Source organism: Lissotriton vulgaris, chromosome 5 (assembly GCF_964263255.1).
Source record: "Lissotriton vulgaris chromosome 5, aLisVul1.2, whole genome shotgun sequence".
In the NCBI taxonomy this organism is placed as follows: domain Eukaryota; kingdom Metazoa; phylum Chordata; class Amphibia; order Caudata; family Salamandridae; genus Lissotriton; species Lissotriton vulgaris.
In genome coordinates, this window is record NC_141693.1 from 1,704,544,621 (window position 1) to 1,704,565,294 (window position 20,674).

Below are 20,674 nucleotides of genomic sequence, written 5' to 3' on the forward strand. Positions count from 1 at the left end.
GATCGAGAAACTTTATTAAGACACCTTGAAACTAGAATGATACTTGAATTTGATAGCCGTTGGCCGAATGGACTTAATAATTTAGATGAATTACATCATTTCTTGTATAGACTGGATATACTGTTTCTTTAATCCTCTGTACCCCATGATCTATACTCCCTGTCAGTTAGGTTCCCTATTGAAGGTTGAGTGGGTCAGAGGATCTTGATGAGTTTTATGGCCAGTTCCATTGCCAACTTGCTATTCCGTCTGAAACTAATTTGTGCATTTTTGTGTTTCTCTATTTATTCTAATATCTATTATGATGACCATGTTATTCCTTGATGTATATATTCGCAGCATTGCACTCTTTTATAATATGTATATGTATACATATTCTCATGTATATGTGTATATATATATATTTTTTTTTTTTGATTGCTGAAACAAAATATCTTTGGTGTTTATCACATATTTGGTCTGTAAATATATTTACTATATATATGTTTACAGATATTTTTAGGTTATGGGTTTTAACTTTTTGATACCTTTTGATACTTTTTTAGATAATGTTTTAGACACTTTTTGATACTAACTGTTTTTAAGGGATATATGAAAATCATAGATATTACATACTTTATAGCGGTTATACCTCAGGGATTTGACAAATTCCTAATATGAATACAAATATGATATTGTCTCTTGATCTCATTAGTACTGTATTTTCCTTGCTGCTTACTTTGCACATATATCTGCACAAATTTATTGCACTTTTCTGAACTTCTCTGCTGCTTACTTGTATTTTTGCACATTTAGATCACTACTGTTGACTAACTGTAAGATATGTATATAAGATACTCTTAGTTTTAGAGTCTTAAGGTACATCTACTAAATTGTATTTATACAGTTATTATTCATCAAATCCAATTTAAATATGCAGTTAGATGTTACTTTTGACATTTATTTCAACAATACGTGTCATAATGTTTTGTCAATATTGTTTTATATGTGGCTATATTGGGATTTATCCTGTTATATGTTATAGCTACATTAATATCGATTTTTTTGTTGCTCAAATTACAAGCCAAAGTATTTCTTCACTTTTTATTCTAAATCACATGGTTTGTGATGTCACTAGAAGTGGGTGTGTACACAATTAAGCAAATATAAAATAGCATGTCTTTTGTGTCAATGTTACAGCGTGAACAAGGGCGTGTAGCCTGAAACGCGTAGTTGTTCTCTGTGGTGTTACTGTAATAAAAACTACCTTTTGCTGATTCCTGTGGTCCGTCTCCCTCGTTTGCCGGCGCGCGCTGTGGTCGTGGCGCTGTGAGATTTGAGGAGGAGCCTGTATTCTATATTTAAACCTATATATATATATATATATATATATATATATATAAAAACATGCAATAGCAGCCAAATAACATCAGAGCTGAAATATGCTGTGAAGAATTTCCACCATACATGAATAATATGCATTAGAACATGAGAAACAACACCAAAGATTGTTTAGAAACCGTTTTAATGCTCAGATAGCAGCAGAAATTCTTATATCTCACTGAAAGCATAGAAAGCTCCCAGCCTGCATTGCAAACACACAGTCTAATAAGACTGAAAAGCTAACCTGTAGCTGCATAGCAATAAATTGACACCGTGCCTTTAAGGCACCCATGACCCCCAGTATCCCATCATGCCTCAGGGGTGACAGTTAGGTCAGTTGTTCTTTCCGGCTCCTTCAGGAAGGATCCTGGTTACACAGCTCCACTTCTGTTTTCTGACAGAAAATTACTTCACTTTTAACAACTTTTTTACTTACTTTGACATTTTACATCTAGTCAAGTAAGAAACTGTCTTTTTCAGTCAGTTTAGTGAACATTTTCTACTGAGAATACCTTCACTTTTTGACAAATGTCCTTCTTGTGGCAACAAGAAGGCAAAATCAGATCACCACGTCGTCTGTATCCTGTGTCTGCCTGAGGAACCTGTCCTCATTGGGAGCACCTGTCAGGAAGAACTCTCAAAGACAGGGAGAGGATTCACATTTATGGCCTGGCTCACAGTTTATCTAGAGGAAGGTCTCCGGTGAAGAAGGGCTCCAAGAAGGCTAAAACATCTTCAAAAGAGAAGTCTTCACGCCCTTCAGCTTCAGCATCGGGCTCGGCGCTAAGAAAAGAACCACCGGTGGGTCATTTATCTTCAAAACTACCGTCGAGGGCGGGCTCGCCATCGAAGAGAAGACCAGGTACGTCAAAGATGTTGAAGAATCCAGTTCCGTCGTCAAAATCCCCTCCGCCGTCGTCAACCAGGCAGCGAACGGCGTCGAGGGTGGTCACTTCTCCGCCGTCGTCATCCGGGCAACGTTCGGCGTTGAGGAATGTGACTCCGCCACCGTCAACCAGGCGACGGTCAGCGTCGAGATCCAGGACCCCTCCGCCGTTGTTAACCTGGCGACGATCGGCGTCGAGGGAGGTCATTCCTCCGCCGTCGTCATCCAGGCGACGACCGGCGTTGAGAAGTGTGACCCTTCCGCCGTCGTCTAAGAAACGACGTTCGGCGTCGAGGACCAAGACCCCTCCGCCATCGACAACAAAACATCGTTCGGCGTCGGGGAGGCATTCTCCGTCGCTGTCTCGTCGACACTCGGCGCCGAGGTTGACCAATACCCCTCTGCCGTCGTCGCACAGACATTCGACGTTGAGAGAGAGGACTCCGTTGACGGCTGGTCATCGCCGTTTGGCGTCGAGAGAGGCTCCGTCGACAGCTGGTCATCGCCGTTCGGCATCGAGAGAGGCTCCGCCGACGGCTGCTCTTCGCCGTTCGGCGTCGAGAGATCGTAGATCCTCGCATCGATCGCCGTCAAAGCATTCGACGTCGAGATTGATGGCTCCACCGACTCCCCAGAGGCATTCGGCATCGAGAGAAAGACATCCGACGCCGGAACGCTCGATGTCGAGGCATTCAGAAAGAGCTCGATCGTCGTCGAGGAACTCTGTAATCATGGTGACTGAGTCAGCTTCTCGCAATTCCACGTCACAGTCTTCTGGCTCTTCGACAACATCCTCAAGATCCAGAAGTCCTGTCCACAGATCACCTGTACGGCAGCCAGATCCTTCGGCTGCGTAGGTCAGACTGTCACCTAGATGGTACAAGTCTTTGGATCATTGGCGAGAGTCAGCGGCTGCCAGGCGTATGCAAGAGTATGTCAGTCCTCAGCACAGATCTCCTCTCCAGAGGCTGGTGGAGGAAGTGGACAGATGCAGTCCCCCCAGGCGCCAAGCAAGCAGATCGCCTGTGAGACGACCAACCAGATCCCGCTCTCCCAGAAGGGAAGATCCGGTTAGATCTCGTTCTCCCAGAAGAGAGAATCCGTACAGATCTCGTTCACCCAGAAGAAAAGATCTGGTCAGATCTCGCTCTCCTAGAAGGGAAGAACACCCAAGAGGATCACGGGAGAGGAGGCACGGTGCGCACCGTAGACGTCGAAGAACTCCATCTACTTCATCTACCTCTTCTACCAGGTCTTCCAAGAGGGATTACTCTCCTACGATAACGGAAAGTCCTGTTTCTAGATCCTCTCCAGTGGATGACATAGGCACTTACCTAGATGTCCTACAAAGAGGAGCTCAGAAATTGAACATTGAGATGTCTGTCCCCCAGGTGGCTACGGCAGTAATTTTTGAAACTTTGCACAAAAAAATCTGTCTCTCGCCCGCTGCTGCCTTTGGTCCCGGGGATAATGGATCCGGTCAAGGACGTTTTCCTTACTCCAGCAATAATCAGAGCGGTGCCGGCCCGCATACAGATGAAGTACAAACCAGCTTCATCTGACCCAGTTTTTGTACAATCTGACCCTCCAGCGGACTCTGTGATAGTGGCAGCTGCAGGGAAGACGCATGCAGTTTCTGCTCCCTCTTTAGCACCACCAGATAAGGACAACAAATCACAGGGCTTGTGGGGTCGCAAGGTGTGCAATTCAGCTGCCTCCACACTGAAGGTCTCGAATGCGGCCGCACTGTTGGGCAGATATGATAGAGCCTTATGGGACTCAATGGAAAGGTTTAAGTCAAAGCTTCCAAAAGAAGACCAGAAGGACTTCGAAGAAACTATGACAGAAGGATGTCTGGTGGCGAACCAGTTGATAAGCACTGCACCGGATGGTGCAGTTCTTGCGGCACACTCCTACTCACATGGGGTTTGTGCCAGGAGGTCAGCGTGGTTGCGTCTCACAGGTTTGAAGCCGGATGCTCAACATCGCATCCTAAATCTCCCTTTTTCGGGGTCCTCTCTCTTCGGAGAACATGCTGACGAAGAGATGACTCGCATGAAGACAGAGCTGGATACAGTAAAGGCGGTGGGTCTGGAAAAGAAAAAAGAGTTCAAATGCTGTTTCAAGACCAGCAAGGGAAGAGGGGCTCAACAGAGGGTTCAAACCCCTCAGTGGTCCCAAAATAAGAACCAGGGGAAATCCCAGTTTCGAGGAAAATCCAACAGAGGTATAGAAGGTCACCAGCAGTCCTCTACCACAACGAGAGGAGGAAAGGCCTGAGCAGTGGCTTCCTCTGGCACCGTTGCCCACTCCAGTGGGTGGAAGTGCTTCACAACACCTGTCAGAGTGGGTCAGCATCACAAAAGATCGATGGGTGCTGAATATACTGCGCAATTGATACATGCTACGTTTCCTTGCGCTTCCAAGGAGCATTCCTCCAAAGAGATCTTGCCCTCACCAGCTAAGCTTGCTCAGGAGAGAGGTGAAAATCCTGCTACAAAAAAAGGGCTATAGAGGAAGTTCCCCCCTCTCAAAGGGAAAAGGGAGTTTACTCCAGATACTTTCTTGTCCCCAAAAGAGATCAGGAGGACAAATTCAGGCCCATACTCGATCTTCGTCTCCTAAACAAAGTCATCTGCATGTTAGCTCTTCACCAAATATGCCCACATCGTCAAACTGGAGATTGGATGTGTTTGGTGGATCTGCAAGATGCATACTTTCACATTCCAATTGCACTGCGGAATCGCAAGTACTTGAGGTTTGTCGTAGGAAACAAACACTACCAGTACAAGGTGCTACCCTTCGGACTCAAGTCCGCACCACGAGTCTTCACCAAATGCATGGCAGTGGTGGCGGCTTTTCTTCACAAGAAGGGACTCTTCATCTATCCGTACCTGGATGACTGGCTCCTAAAGGGTCCATCTCCGGTACCGGTAGCACACGATCTGCAACTTTGCCTGCACCAGCTGCACAGGCTCGGTCTCCACGTAAACCTGGAGAAGTCAGTCCAGCGGCCGACACAGTCCATCCACTACCTAGGCTACGTTCTGGACGCAAAATTGGGAAAAGCGTTTCCTTCGGAGGAGAGACTTTTTTCCATGAGACAGAAATGTGGGATTCTGCTAGAATCTCGGTTTCCAACAGCCCGACAAGTAGCATCCCTGCTGGGTTCCATGGCGTCCTGCATTTTTCTCATCCCAAACGCCAGGCTGAGAATGCGGCCTCTGCAACAGGCTCTCGAAGACCAGTGGGACCAAGCAACAGGGCGTTGGGAATATCGTATCACTCTTTCTCAAGCAACGAAGGATGCCATCAAATGGTGGACTCAGACGAGGAATGTGCTGGTGGGAGTACCTTTTCACCAACCTCTTCCTTCCCAGTCTATAGTGACGGATGCCTCTCTGCAAGGCTGGGGAGCGCACATGGGTTCGCTTCAGATTCAGGGTCAGTGGTCTGCGCAGGAGCAGACCTACCACATCAACATGCTGGAGCTCAGAGCGGTGTTTCTAGCTCTCAAAGCTTTCTATCCAGCAATCGAGTCCAACTCAGTCCTAGTTCAGACAGACAATACGACCACCATGTTCTATCTGAACAAACAAGGAGGCACGCGATCTCGCCCACTCTCCCGAGAGGCTCAAACCATCTGGCACTGGCTTCTCTCTCGAAGCCTCACAGTAGTGGCGGTGCACCTTCCAGGCGAATTGAACGTCAAAGCAGACACACTCAGCGGCACTTTCGAAGATCCGCCAGACTGGGTGCTAAACGACGAAGTAGTAGAAGAGCTTTTTCGTTGCTGGGGTCGTCCGGCCATAGACTTGTTTGCAGACAACGAAAACGCCAAATGCCACGCCTTCGTGTCCAGGTACCACCGGCCAGGGACGCAGGGGAATGCTCTCCTGATGGATTGGTCGGGAACATTCGCTTACGCGTTTACTCCCCTGGCTCTGATTCCGAAGGTAGTGTCCAAGCTCCTCAGGTCGGACATGGAGATGATCTTGATAGCTCCAGACTGGCCACGGCAGTGGTGGTACCCGGACCTTCTGCATCTGTCTGTGTGTCCACTCAGACGACTTCCTTGCAGGCCGGACCTGTTGAGCAAGATGAACGGGAGGATACTTCATCCCAACCTCCCATCACTGAACCTAACAGCATGGCACCTGAGATCCTGCAATATGGACATCTGAACCTGCCTCCCGAATGCATGCACATTTTAAAGGAGGCTAAGAGGCCTTCCACAAAAGCGTCCTATGCGTTCAAGTGGAAAAGGTTTTATATATGGTGTAGAGATCATCACCTGGATCCTGCTAAAGGGCAGGAGGAGGTAATTCTGCCATACCTCCTTTCTTTGGCAACTTCTGGATTGAAATATGCTTCCATTAGAGTGCATCTGTCAGCTATAGTAGCATACAGGAAATCGCCTAATCAGATTTCTTTCTTTCAGGTTCCGGTGGTTAAGGTTTTCCTCCAGGGGTTGAAAAATGTCTATCCCCTTGTGCGAAATCCTTCTCCTCCTTGGGAATTGAACCTGGTTCTATCCAGGTTAATGTCACCTCCTTTCAAACCTATCCACAAGGCCTCTTTGCAACATCTATCTTGGAAAGCAGTCTTTTTAGTAGCAATCACATCAGCGCACAGAGTAAGCGAGATACAAGCGCTCTCTGCGAAGGAACCATATACTGTTTTCCATCACAATAGGGTGGTCCTGAGGGCTCACCCATCCTTCTTGCCTAAGGTGGTTTCTGATTTTCATATAAATCAGTCCATCTCCCTCCCTTCTTTTTTTCCAAATCCAGCGACCCCAGCAGAGCGGTCATTGCACTCCTTGGATTTAAAGAGAGTGCTCAAGTTCTATTTGGAAAAAACCAAGGGAATCAAGAAGTCGGATCAGCTGTTCATGAACTATGGTTCAATGAGAACAGGCTTTCCAGCGGCCAAGAGGTCCATCTCTAGATGGATTGTCTCCTGCATTAAATTGGCCTACCAGCTTGCAGGCAAGCCTTTATTGGTGTCACCCAAAGCGCATTCTAACAGAGGGAAAGCGGCCACAGTGGCCTTCTTGCACGACATTCCAATGTCAGAAATATGCAAGGCTGCAACTTGGAAATCAGTTCATACCTTTACGAGGCATTACTGTCTAGAATCTGATTCCAGGGCCGATACTCAAGTAGGACAAGCCTGCGGCCTGTACGAGCTTAGTTGTTACTAGGCTTAGTATGGTTATTACTGTATTGTTACTCCTTTGCCCGCAGGGGGATGAGGTGAGGCTCGCTATTCAATTCTAATGCTTATGACTATTGATGAGGATCCCCTGGAAGAGAAGGATTAGTTACTTATCTGTAATCCTAGTTCTCTTCCAGGGGTATCCTCATCAAAGTCATAAGCAACCCTCCCGCCTCCCCGGGCAAAGGACATTCTTTAATAAGGAGATATTGTTAACCTATTTGTTACTGGGTTTTTTAAGTCTCCGAAAAGAACAACTGACCTAACTGTCACCCCTGAGGCATGATGGGATACTGGGGGTCATGGGTGCCTTAAAGGCATGGTGTCCGTTTATTGCTATGCAGCTACAGGTTAGCTTTTCAGTCTTTTTAGACTGTGTGTTTGCAATGCAGCCTGGGAGCTTTCTATGCTTTCAGTGAGTTATAAGAATTTCTGCTGCTATCTGAGCATTAAAACAGTTTCTAAACAATCTTTGGTGTTGTATCTCATGTTTCTAATGCATATTATTCATGTATGGTGGAAATTCTTCACAGCATATTTCAGCTCTGATGTTGTTTGGCTGCTATTGCATGTTTATATATATATATATATATATATATATATATATATGTTTATATATATATGAGTATGTATATGTGGGGCACATATAATATAGTGTTTCCGGGGTCCTGCACATGGGCGGGAATATTCTAATGCTTATGACTTTGATGAGGATAGCCCTGGAAGAGAACTAGGATTACAGGTAAGTAACTAATCCTTTTTGTACTTGGCAGCCATTTTAGTTAGCCATGTGCTCGCCATGTGCTGTTTACCTCTTCAGAGCCTTGCACATGCTCAGAAGGGCCTAGCTGGTAGAATGCACCTGCTCCTCTTATATAACTGTCAGGCTATTTTTAGTGATGTATGGAGAAGTAACTCTCCTCCCACTTTGTTGAGCAAGCAGATCTTGCATGCCCATATTAGGCATTTTGCATGCTTACATGAGCCAGGACCTCCCCTTGGTTTTATGCTGACTATGTAACCCTAAGCATGTATAAGGCCCCTGTTTTCTGTACTCCTTAGACTGCCTCATACAGTTTCTGAGGGTACTGTGTGATGTAGTCTCCCTCATCTAAGGTTAATAAATGCATTCTTTTTATATTTCAGCTTCTGTGCCAAATTCTTCTTTGTTGGTTTAAAAGGACCAGGTATCAGTGAGACCCCTGAGAAGGTTTCTATTTTCTTCAAATGGCGCTCCAACGTGGACCTCATCAGAGAACTGGCTATTCAAGGGAGTGATCTTGAAAGGAGACAGGAATGTACTGAGGAGGGCAGGACAGGATTCTACTAAGGAGGTACTCTGTGCACGGAGATTCTGGGAATTCTCTGTCTCGGCAACCCGGTATATTTCTGGTCTTCCTGATTTTGATCCTCCACATGTTTACCGCTCCTGACTGAGAACTTTTTTGGCGTGAGTGTTCTAAAAAAAAACGACAGTTAGGTCATTCAGAACTTGGCAGTTAGAATCTGGACATCAAGTGATTGGTAAGCGTTGTTTGGATGCAACACTTGCTGTTGGTTTGATGCCTGGGATAGGTAAGGTCATTTTGCGACGCTTGCTGTGGCTTTGGAATTTGTATTGGCCAATTTTGGAATTTGTGGTTGAGAATATATGAATTGCAATTTGTGTAGGCAGGTAATGAGGAGACTTTTCTCTACTTTGTATAAGATTTGAACGGCACAACGTACAAGCGTACTTTAAGTTCCACTTTGCGTATAATATTTGCATATGTTGTAATATTTTTGGCATTCCTGTTTCAAGCACACATCGAAGAATGTGTTGCTTTTTGGAGGTACCATAGTGAGATGTGAAGTGAACTAGCCGGCTCCCCTAGAGGGAATACCTAAATAGGTTTAGGTATAAAAACATATTTCTTCCTTGGTGATTTTGTACCCCATGGAATTCAAATATGACCATAAAACAAACAAGGATCCTAATCTGCACACTTTTATAGATGGAGATATGCAGAGCGATGTTTTGGTGTTCTGCCAGCCAAAGCTAGTGAATTGAGTGTATTTTGGCTTCTTGAAAATAAAACAGTCTGTTGGGCTGTTTTGTGCAATCTTTTGGAATACTATTGAGATGCTTGTCTTTTAAATATGACTTACAACTAGTATTTACAAATGGTTTGGTTTAAGTACAGTCTGTGGGCTGTCCTTTGTTTCTGTCCTAAGTGTTGATCTGTGGGTTAATCGTGTGTTTAAATGTCTATGTGGGTTCACATTGGTACGTCTGTGAGTAAATAGCGATTGCGCTCTTTGTGAAAGAATGCCTAGCCTTAAGCGCGCTGTATTGTGTGTTCTGAGTGTTTGACCTCCTTCTGTATATGTCTGGAATGAGCTAAATGTGTGTTTTTGTGGTTTTTTTGCTGTCATCAGTCTGTTATGCAAAATGTCAAGTATTTAATATTAAATAAAAATTTAATAAAAATCCAGAAATGAACTATATGATATGCTAAATAACTACATGTTACTTTTAAATTGATAGAGTAAGCAACTATGCACCTGTAAAAACTACCACAAAGATAAAAGATTAGAATTAGAATTCACATTCAATAGGAATAAAACAGGCCTCAAAAACGAAATTGTGTGTTTTGCAATAAATAAACAATTATAAAATGTTACAGCATTTTCCTTAGATAAATTGTGTTAGATATAAACAGGCAAACACATCACCTGAGTAAATTGGATGTTGCTGAACTAAACACATATTATAAAACATGCATTGAAAAGCTTTAGTTTTAAATAGACTGTCACTGTACTTATATTTTAACACTAAAAAAAGCTTTCCAACAGCTGTGTTTGAACTGCCACTGAGAAACAGCTGTTGTTTTGATTGTTGGCCACGGAGAGAAAGGAATGCTGACTCAGTTAGGATTTTGTCAGTGCAAACACGGTAAAACCCAGCATTTCAGACTGCTGTTTTAAAAAGTTACAAAAATCAGGTTCATTATTTTGGATAACAGGAAAACATTTAAAGTAAAGATGTCCATTCTTAATGCCATTTTACATAGGCACATTTGTGGTTCTGATGTTAAATAATAACTGCCCTTCAAAGTGGCACACAATGTTTCATGTTTCAAGTTAGGCTTCTGTGCTTAGGCTTATGAATGAATGTGTTTAAATATTATAGGCAAGGGATGCAGCTTGCTCTTCATATGTGGAACTATCAAAATGATTGGTTTTATTAAAAAAACATTATTAAAAAATTAAGTGCTTTTAAACTAGTTTTTTAATATTTATAAAGCTTAATATTCATACTGTGACCTCCTAGCATTAACATTAAATTTCAGTTGTGCTGTACCGCATAATGAGGAAACTTGCATGTGAAATTTCACTCTACGCTGGCGTAAAAAACTCATTTTTATAAGGGTATATTTGATATATTTCTGATGCCCAATCTCTGGAATGTGTAGAGAACATTCTGAGGATGACTATTATGCAACAAAATTATAGGACATTCATTTTTAAGTGCCCCAAATATCAAAGTCGAAATTGGGTAAAATTCACCATTTAAAATGCAGTTTTGCTGTTCAGAGCAGCTTTTAAACTGCCTTCGGCTTCAGTAAATGCACACATTTAGGTATTAAACAAATAGCTGACTTCTATATTGTTAGAAAAGTATATTGCACACTGCTTATAATTGAAAATATGTATAAAACCAGCAGAAGTTGTTCCCTTAACTCTAAACTGACAAACAGGGGGATAAGTGCTTTCCATCTCTGTCTCTAGGGTGACTTTGAATTGGGATAGCCACATGGAAACCCTTGCACACAGAATAGGACAGCTGGGAAGGGTTAAATGTCAGTTTCATATTTAGAAGCCTAGCATGGCTCCCAGAGAAAAGTTTGCTTTGACATTTTGACCTCTGAAACTTTTTGAAAGAGGACAGGGGAGAAAAGAAGTTTTACTTTTTTTGGGCAAAAGCAAGCACTTTATGTATTCATGTGATAAAAAAACAAGATAATGGTATATCTGAACTTTGATTAATAGAAAGCTTTGACATATTTATATACAGCACTAATGCTTTTAGTCTGAGGATTACCGTACAAAAGCTGAGGAAATGAAATTTAGTTTGACTTCATGTGACCTAATTAGTGCACTTGCTAAAGGGATTGGCGGTTAATTATTCATGTTCTTTAGCTCTCTTAAATTTGCTATGTACCTCCTATAACTTGTTTATGCCCAGTTGCTACAAATAGGGGTTGATAGTGTTGAGAGAAGTGAAACCTGTTTCAGGTTTCCTACTGTCAAAATGGGGGAAGGAGGCTGGCTACTCTACAAATTAAGGGTAGGCGAAATGTATGTTTCTCTCTCTTTTTCTCAATTTCTTTTTAGTCGGTCTAAGCTGTCTGTGAAATAGCAATGAGACATTTAATTGGCTATTCAGTGCTACTGTTTTAAACATTGTTAGAATTAATACAATGAATAAGTATATATGTTATGTTACTGGCCATCCTGTTTGATGAAATTATGGAAGGATGATTAGTCTAGATTGTTGTTCCCTTATTTTGACCTTTAAGGGGAACTAGATGTGGGTCATTTTTGTTCTAAAATTCTTAGGTGAAAACACCATTATTGTATGTTATTCTCATGCTAGATAGTTTTGCAAGGGCATAGCTAGTTTTTATTAGCTAGTCTGTGTAAATAAACTGACAGTCCTTATTAGAGCTGATGCTGCATAGTTTGGATCATGAAAAGTAGAACGCAGGGAAGATGCCCATGTGATCCTTGGCAAATATTTTTGAAGGAAATATTGTTTTATGGATAAGAACTCCTGTTAAATTAGCAGTTTTAGATTTTCCTGTTGCTCCTATAACATGAGAGCATGGTCCTAAGCGTACAATGTAGGTGCTTTTATTAAGAGAAATCATTTTAGAAGTGTCTGCAGTCCTGTACAAGTAATGTAAAGTTTATGAGCAAAAGTGCAGCACATTTCTTTTTTTTGAGGGTTTTCAGATTAGTACACATGAATACACCAATATAAGGATTTAGGGTATGTATGTATTGTTTTTCTCATTTACTAAGAATTTCATAAATGAACACAGATTTCCTTGGCTGCTTGGGATTGGGCGATGTATTTCTCTTGTCAGTTCACCGAAGAGTTCCTTTTATACTTGCCAATAAATCCATGCTGTTGTTTTGTTTACTCTCACATAGATGAAGTGGTTCTTGGGTGCCTTGCTAATATATGGGGCGTCCCAAGACTAGGAAGTATTCTGAGACTATCCTCTCTGTTGATAGACTGTTTCTGTGCCTTGTCTAAAGACCTTTTGTTCTGTCCACCAATAGATATTTGCTACTTTACAACCATTACCAGAGGGGCCCGGACATCAGATTCAGCTTTGGGAATCAGCACCAGTCCAGCTTGAGGCCAAAGTGAAGGTAACCAGCACAGGCATTGCTGGCAACTAGAATCTTAGTGAAGACGGAAGCCCTGGGATGAAGTGTATACCCCTGCCACTGTCTTGGGCCAAAGACGGGGTTAAAAACCAGAAAGGAAAAATAGTGGCTCACGTTTTTGATGCCCAGCTGAGAGTCACAGACTGACCAGAATGGCGAGGAAGCTTTGCTTGAGGTGACCCCTTTTAAAACAAGGGTTGCTTCAGAGATCCCAGCATCAGGTCTCTGAATCCTGGTCCCAAAGTGAATGCAAGTTTGCTCCTTTATTTGTTGGTCAAGAGATAATTGGGCACACTGGATGCAAAAGTGTGGTCCCAATGAATGAGCAGTGCGCCAGCAGAGCAATATAGGAGTTGGGGAAGGACTAGAGTTTAGGGTACAGGTACTGTGTCTCTGGTGGCTGTTAGATTGAAGTGAAGAAAACTGGTGTACAGCCTGAGACACTGGACAGGATCGCTGAGAGCATTTGCCCTGGTGGGTGACTGCCTTATCCTGAAAGAAGAAACTTTTCCCTTGAAACTGGACTGTGATTCTTGAGTTGCGAGTTGTGCAGCTCCATCATGGAAACAACAAGAACCTGCCTGTGAGGCTCAAACGAACACAGGGAGAGGACTCCCCTCTGGATTGGTGGTACAGCGGCTTCAATTTCTCCAAGGACTTCTTTTTCTTGTTAATAATGTACCCCTTAAGTCGTCCCATTTTTGAGGAGAAGTAGTCCTTCGCAGCTCTTCGTTCTAATTCCTATGGCCCTGTGTGGTCCTCCTGGTCCCAAATATAATTGATGTTCTAGCCCTCATAAAGGGAACACTGTAAAAGTTTAGTGAACATGTTTTAATTAGATATGTGCTGTTGGCTATTCTGAAATTGAAATGAATGGTCACTGAAATGGATAGGAGCCCTGAAAATGTTTGGTAGATGATTCTAGGATTTGCTTTTGCTTAGGGTTGTGAAAAATGATAATTCAGTTCGTGATAATGGTCATTACTCTCTCCTGCTATCTGTATGTTAATTATGACCCAATGCTTTGTTCCCTTTGTATTCGTGCTTATACCTCATATGTACCTGCTTAATGAAATGGTTAGAATGGCAAATGCCCACCTAGCAATGAATTAGGATATTGATAAATTTATGAAAATTAATGTGCAAATATTTTCTATGTTCCTACTGGATCATAGGAATGTCTTTAGCTCATGCTAAAAGGACCATCTGTTAAAAATTGCAGGGATTTGTTAGCATGAGCTGAAAGCCATTTTTGTACTTGGCAGCCATTTTAGGTAGCCATGTGCTCGCCATGTGCTGTTTCCCTATTCAGAGCTTTGCACATTCTCAGAAGGGCCTAGCTAGTAGAATGCACCTGCTCCTGTTATATAACTGTCAGGCTATTTTTACTGATGTATGGAGAAGTAACTCTCCTCCCACTTTTTTGAGCAAGCAGATCTTGCATGCCCATATTAGGCATTTTGCATGCTTACATGAGCCAGGACCTCCCCTTGGTTTTATGCTGACTATGTAACCCTAAGCATATATAAGGCCCCTGTTTTCTGTACTCCTTAGACTGCCTCATACAGTTTCTGAGGGTACTGTGTGACATAGTCTCCCTCATCTGAAGTTAATAAATGCATTCTTTTTATATTTAAGCTTCTGTACCAATTTCTTCTTTGTTGGTTTAAAAGGACCAGGTATCAGTGAGACCCTTGAGAAGGTTTCTATTTTCTTCAGTTATTTTACAGATAAAACAGAACACTAGAATATAAATGTATTTTTCATCTATTTTAATCTAAGGTAGTGGCCAACTTCAAAAGAAAGATGCAGGCAGCGCTATTACAATGCCTTGTTAGACTATCCACTATAAGATGGTGGCCGTTTTGGAGACACATGTCACGTGGTTTACACAGCAGAGATTGATTCCCGGAACGTGGTCATGTGTCTGAATAGTGGGAGGGTTTATATACAGCACATATCGGTAGTTGAATTTCATCTACCGACGTAGGCGTAAACCCCGTGTGCCGCTCTACAGTATTCAGGTAAGTCCCAGGGATGATTTAAGGACTTGTGGGCTTCATTAGCGAAGCTAGATGGGGGGGTATTTATCCCTAAATAATCGAAGTAGAACCTTTCTGGAGCTTGTTTTCCTTAGCACCATTGGAGTTGCCAGCAATAGACAGTCTTTTTTGATCGTGTCAAAGCTTTATGCCCTGCTCGCTCCACGCTGGGAAAATTAGCTAAAGTGGGAAGTCACGTTTTGATATATTTGATATTTTTTAAGTTAGAATTGATGAGTCACCTTATCTAGCACTGAATTTGTCCCATTTGGCATTTGCTATTTATTCTTGCAGAGACCGGAACTGGAATGTTATACTGGAATTACCCACAGCATTGTGTAAACCGGACGTGAGCGCGAGAGAAGAAACTCTCGAAGCCCTTTAGGTAACAAATAAGAGCAGGGTACCTTTTTGGATAAATAGCGGGTAGTTTTGAAAAGAAAAGAGAAATAAGGACTTTTCTTTTCCAAAATATGTAGTTGGGGTGTACTGGATCTTAGAGAAGAAACGAGCCATTACTTCCTTGCACTTGGGCCGGATACTTGGTGTCAAATTTTTTACAATAGGGTGTCTTTTAACAAAAGTTATGAGCCCTTTGTCCCATTTGATAATAAGAGTGATGATTGTCTTCCTCTTAACAGGTACTGGTTATATTTATACATTAATTTGGACAGTACCTGAATATATGTGGAATCCTGAAGCGAGTCGCGCTCTGGTATTAGTGTTGACACTACATCTGAGGTAATTGGTGAAAGATGCCATTTTGACTCCAACAATAGCAAAATAGTTGAGAAGCTGTGAATCTCTAAGTCTAATGAGTACATTTGGATATATCATTGCAGATATGTGTAGAAGTAAGAGAAAGAGGAATTTTCTTTTCTGGTTTTAATTGAGAGTGATCAAGCGCAAATTTTTGTATAATTATATTTTGTTGTTTTGATTGTCATGTTTGTCACAGAATTGGTTTTATACGTTGGGAGTTATTGTTCTTTCATGAAGAAGGTGATGGTCAAAATATAGTGCCTACCGAAACGTGTTGATACACTGATACGGAAAACCTACTGTAAATCTATGTGGACAACTGTTTTAAGTTTTTTAAAAAAAGACTAATAATTTTCCCAAAATATAACAATTGATCTATGCAAGATTTAGTAGTTATTACAGTGATTAGGAATCATTTTCCTGTTTGTGCTCCCAATTTCAATTGCTGCTGTTATAAAACATAACAATCTTTCTGCATTTTTTTTATTGAATTGGCCTTATTGCTTTCCATATGGTTTTTAATTGTTTTTCATGATGAATTTTCAATGTACGTTTTTTTCAAAGTAAACATTGTATATTGCAACGTATATAAATGTATCAAATACATTTGTATTGTTAATTTAGATCTGAATTTGTTATTTGATTTCTTTGTACCTTTGTTCATTGTCCTTATATTGGTCACATAAGGTTCCTATTGTAAGTGTGGATTCAAGTATGTGGATTGAGCCAAAGGGGGCTTTTTATGACTAAAGTCTATGCTGCTACCCTTCTCCCTTGGTGTTTGGGTCCTTCTCTCCTTTCTTGAGAGTTCCTTAGTGTACAGCAGGCGCAGTCATTCAGAGTGCAGTCCTCTTGGTGCTGGCCAAGATTCCAGCAGGGCAGTCCTTCTTCTTGTACTGTCAGAGTTCCTATTTAGCTCTCTTATATTTATCCAGTGTTCTGGGGTGACAAGCAGGGGTGCAGCCTTGACCAATGGTGTACAGGGTGCCACCCAAAAGCATGACAGCTTCCTTCAAAGTGTGGCATATTCTTGGCTCACAAACCACTGCACTTTAAAATTATAATGGAGAATATTTCTCTGTGGAGTGAAGACCTGGCTCAGCCAACTTCTGGTGTGGCTCATTTCACTGACCACGCCCCTTCCAGACCTCCTGCTCCCAATCCTGATGCTCCCTTTTGGCTGGGGGGTAGAGGGCGAGGGGGGGACTGGCTTGCATTCTTGATGTCCTTCTGTCTGATGCAGACTTCTTAGTCTAACGCTTCCCAAGCTTGTCTGCCACATAGCCCATTGCTTTGCTGGCTGGAAACCCATTAAGAAGAGCGACTGATATGTATCATCTGGGTCCAGCATGTCAGCTATAATGGGGTCACCAATGGGAACAGGAATGTTCATTCAGACAAGCGTATTGAACTAAGGGCGCCAGGGTTTTCTAGCCCCTTTTCAGCATACGAGTCCGCTGGGGAGGAGAAGGGAGTATCACTTGGGTCAACGGAAGAAGAAGGAGGATTGCCAGTAGAAAGGATCTGGCACAACCCCTCGATCTCCCAGTTTTGGGAGCTCTTTGGCAAGAAACGCCTTCCTAAGGTGTTTGAAAGCATTGCTGGTATTAGAGGGGTGCCAGGGCAGGATATGGGGCCTGTCTCAATGGTACAGATTACCCAGAGGGTCCAGGTTGGTGTCCCTCAGATGGAGGGGTTCTGGTTTAGAAGCCGCCAGCTCTAAGAGCTTCTTCTTCACAGGAGCTAGTGCGGATTCTAGAGCCTTATGCACAGAATCAGTTTCTGCAATATGGGCATCCCAAGCTATATATTCCACCTCCTCTTCTTGGAGGTAGGTGTCTAAACATTGGCTCAGGGGATTTGCACAGTGCAGTCAGGTAAAAATGATATGTTGGGGGAGCCTGGGCCACACCTGATTACTTTAATGCAGTCCCCAAGAGGGGCATCATGCTTCAGGCTTCCTGAAGCCAGGACCCTCTACTCCATCACCACTATGAGGAGGTATCAGTAGTAATGGTCGGTAAACTTTACAGTCACTGTGCAGGCCGCGGTCCTCTGAGACTGAGGGAGGGCAGCGACGGAGTGTGTCACTTGGACTGAGCCCTCTAGCGGTCAAAGAACTGTAGCACAGCCCCTGTGCTTTTACACAGTCATGAAGGAGTCTGGAAACTCCTCCATGACCTGAAATAGGCTGAAAGAATGATGTTGTTAAGAGAGAAAACCCAAAGGTTTAATAGAGCACAACAACATATGACAACACAACAAACTAGCCAACTTATTTCCACAATATCTTAGCTGCTGTACTTATCTGCTGCTGTGGCAGCAAAGAAAATGGAAGGACAAGGAACACTATCACCTCTTCATAGAGATACCATTTGTTGATTGGATGGTTGTCTCTGTTCTTATTTCCGAGAAGTCTGGTTAATGTAGTTGTTCCAGTTCATGCTTCTGCAGAAATAAAGCAAGAAAGAAATGCTCTGGTCCGACATAAAATCCAGACAAGAGAATTTAAGACTCTGACCCAAGCGAGAAGAAGAGCCTGGGCATGTGGTGAAAACAGAGTTGTTGGGGTTCTGTCCTTCCTCAGAAGAGATCTAAACAGCTGGTCAAATGGTGCAGAACATAAATATGAAGGAATTCGTTTTTTTCTGCTTTTGACAAGCTAATGCGTTCAGAAGGGGCAGATTACGGCACAGACTTTTACAGAAGAGGCAGAATGGATTACTTTATCTGGGTCCACAAGCTAATAGCGCCTGGTACCTGGCTTGATACTTAGTTACATTTCCCCTTCTCTTTTCGATCCTTAATATGTTTTTTGTGCTCATCAAAAGAAGATTTTCCTATCAGTATCTGGTGCCAGCTTGGGTACTAGTTTTATTTTGAAATGTTTGTACTCAACTTCCTTTCGGACTGGGAAAGGATGTTTTTCCAAGATATGTAGTCCAGTACCACCAGTTCGAGGCTGCAATAGTACCAATGCTGGGGTTGTGACATAGCCACGGTCATATTGACTTTCTTTGGGGATTTTGTGCTGGACCTACTGTTATATGGTTTGTATTTAGCTTCCATTTTAGTTTTTGTGTTAATTTAGCTCTAGTTTTTAATGGTGTATCGGTACATGTTTTTCTATTGCTAGAATGGCACTTGGACACACTTCTTCCTGATAGGCATTGTCGCCCTGTAGTCTGTGCTGTTAGTACCAGGGTTGCACAAATACAGAACCTGTGGTGTTGTTTTGTGTTTTGTACTTGCAAATAGATGACTCTTCTGCTTTAGTCTAATTAAAACGCTGCCCCACACCTTTGACACAGTTTGATTAGCTTGCTGTTTTATTATAAAAACCATGTCCATGCTGAAGTCGGAGAGATGTGCCCTTCTACCAGAAGTATCGCTGTCCCCGACCTCCATCCTGAGAAGGAAGATAGCTGTACACTCAGAGCTGCATCCATACATGCACTGATCCTGGGTTCCTGACATACACTTCAAGCTATGGGGTTAGGTCATTCCAACACACTGTGCAGATAGGTACTCCCGAAATGCTCTCTTTAGCATAGAGGCTAGCAATCCATAGTAGTAACATTAGCAACATAATGAACAATTGCCATGATGGGTCGGTGTGTGTTTTTTACTATTCTAATAATGCTCATTACAATAATCTGTCTCATCTTTCTTACTATTGCAGTTCGTGTTTTATTTGCAAAGAATAGAGCTTTTCAATAAATGTTTGAAAATGCAATATTGTATGTTTTCTTTGTGAGAATGTGGGTATACAAGAGTGACAAACAAAAGGGTTAGATGTGTTTCCACAATTTCCTTGAGAATCTGAGAGTCATATTCTAGGTTACTGAACACATCAATAACTCTGGAGGGTTAGGAGTTTAGATGTGGTACTGTGCGATAGCCAGACAGACAACATTCACTGATTATATAGGAAGGCTAAGTCTCTGTATTATGAAATGTTGTTTTTCAAAATACATAGTCCTACTAGATTAGTAGGAACCATATAACATTACCTCTGAACGCTCTGTTTATCTTTGTTTGAGTGGTGAGGCAAGAGCCTCCTTCTGTATTGTCATCCAAACCAAATCTAGTTTGTAAGTATCATCACACATTTCTGAGTCTGTAATTTCTCTCTAAAAGCTGATTTCAAGCTCATGCACTTTCAGAATTCTCTGTCCTGAGGTGACAGTAGGAGAACCTGGAATCCAGGATTGGTTGCCAAATCAGGGACACCTCCAAGTATCTTATCCCTCTTACATAAATTCAAAAGCGTTCGTACCGGTACATATTCCAGGGTTTCCTTTGGTATTGTTCAGTCTGTTGATTTAGAATGGAGATGTTTCTAAGTGACCTTGGAAGATTTCCAGCACAGCATGTGCAGGGATTAGTCATTTGGAAATTCTTTAAACGTTAAACACACAAGTTGTATATGTCCACTGATGAGATTCACTAATTGAAGCACATTGTGAACGGAATGAAGGAAAGTACCTGTTTCTATTCAGAATTTAAAACAGTAAAAATCCCTGTCCAACATTTCAGTCATGGGAGATGGTAAAATAAAAAAACAGCCTTTCTCAAAAAACGGAAGAAAATAAAGGGGAAAATGAGAACTGCGTGGGAATCATTGGTAATGAGAAGGGGTGGCCCTCAGGTGAGTAGAGGAGTGCTTGAACAAGGAGAAGTCAAGTTTAAATAAATAGTGTTCTTTTAAAAGAGTTGTTCCAATACCTGGCCACATGCACAAGTAATTATTAATCAGCTGTGGCTGAGGGCACTGGGGTACGCAGAGGTTTCTGGGCCTAACCGTGGGGGTTGAGGCACTTTACTCTTGATGTCTGAGGCTCGACTTACTATGGATCCTTAGCAACTGGGTCAAGTCCCCTTGTGGAATTGACTCTCAGTGGTAATTATGGTTGAGCAGTCAAAGTTCCCTGGGGGGGGAAGGGGAGTGTGAATACAC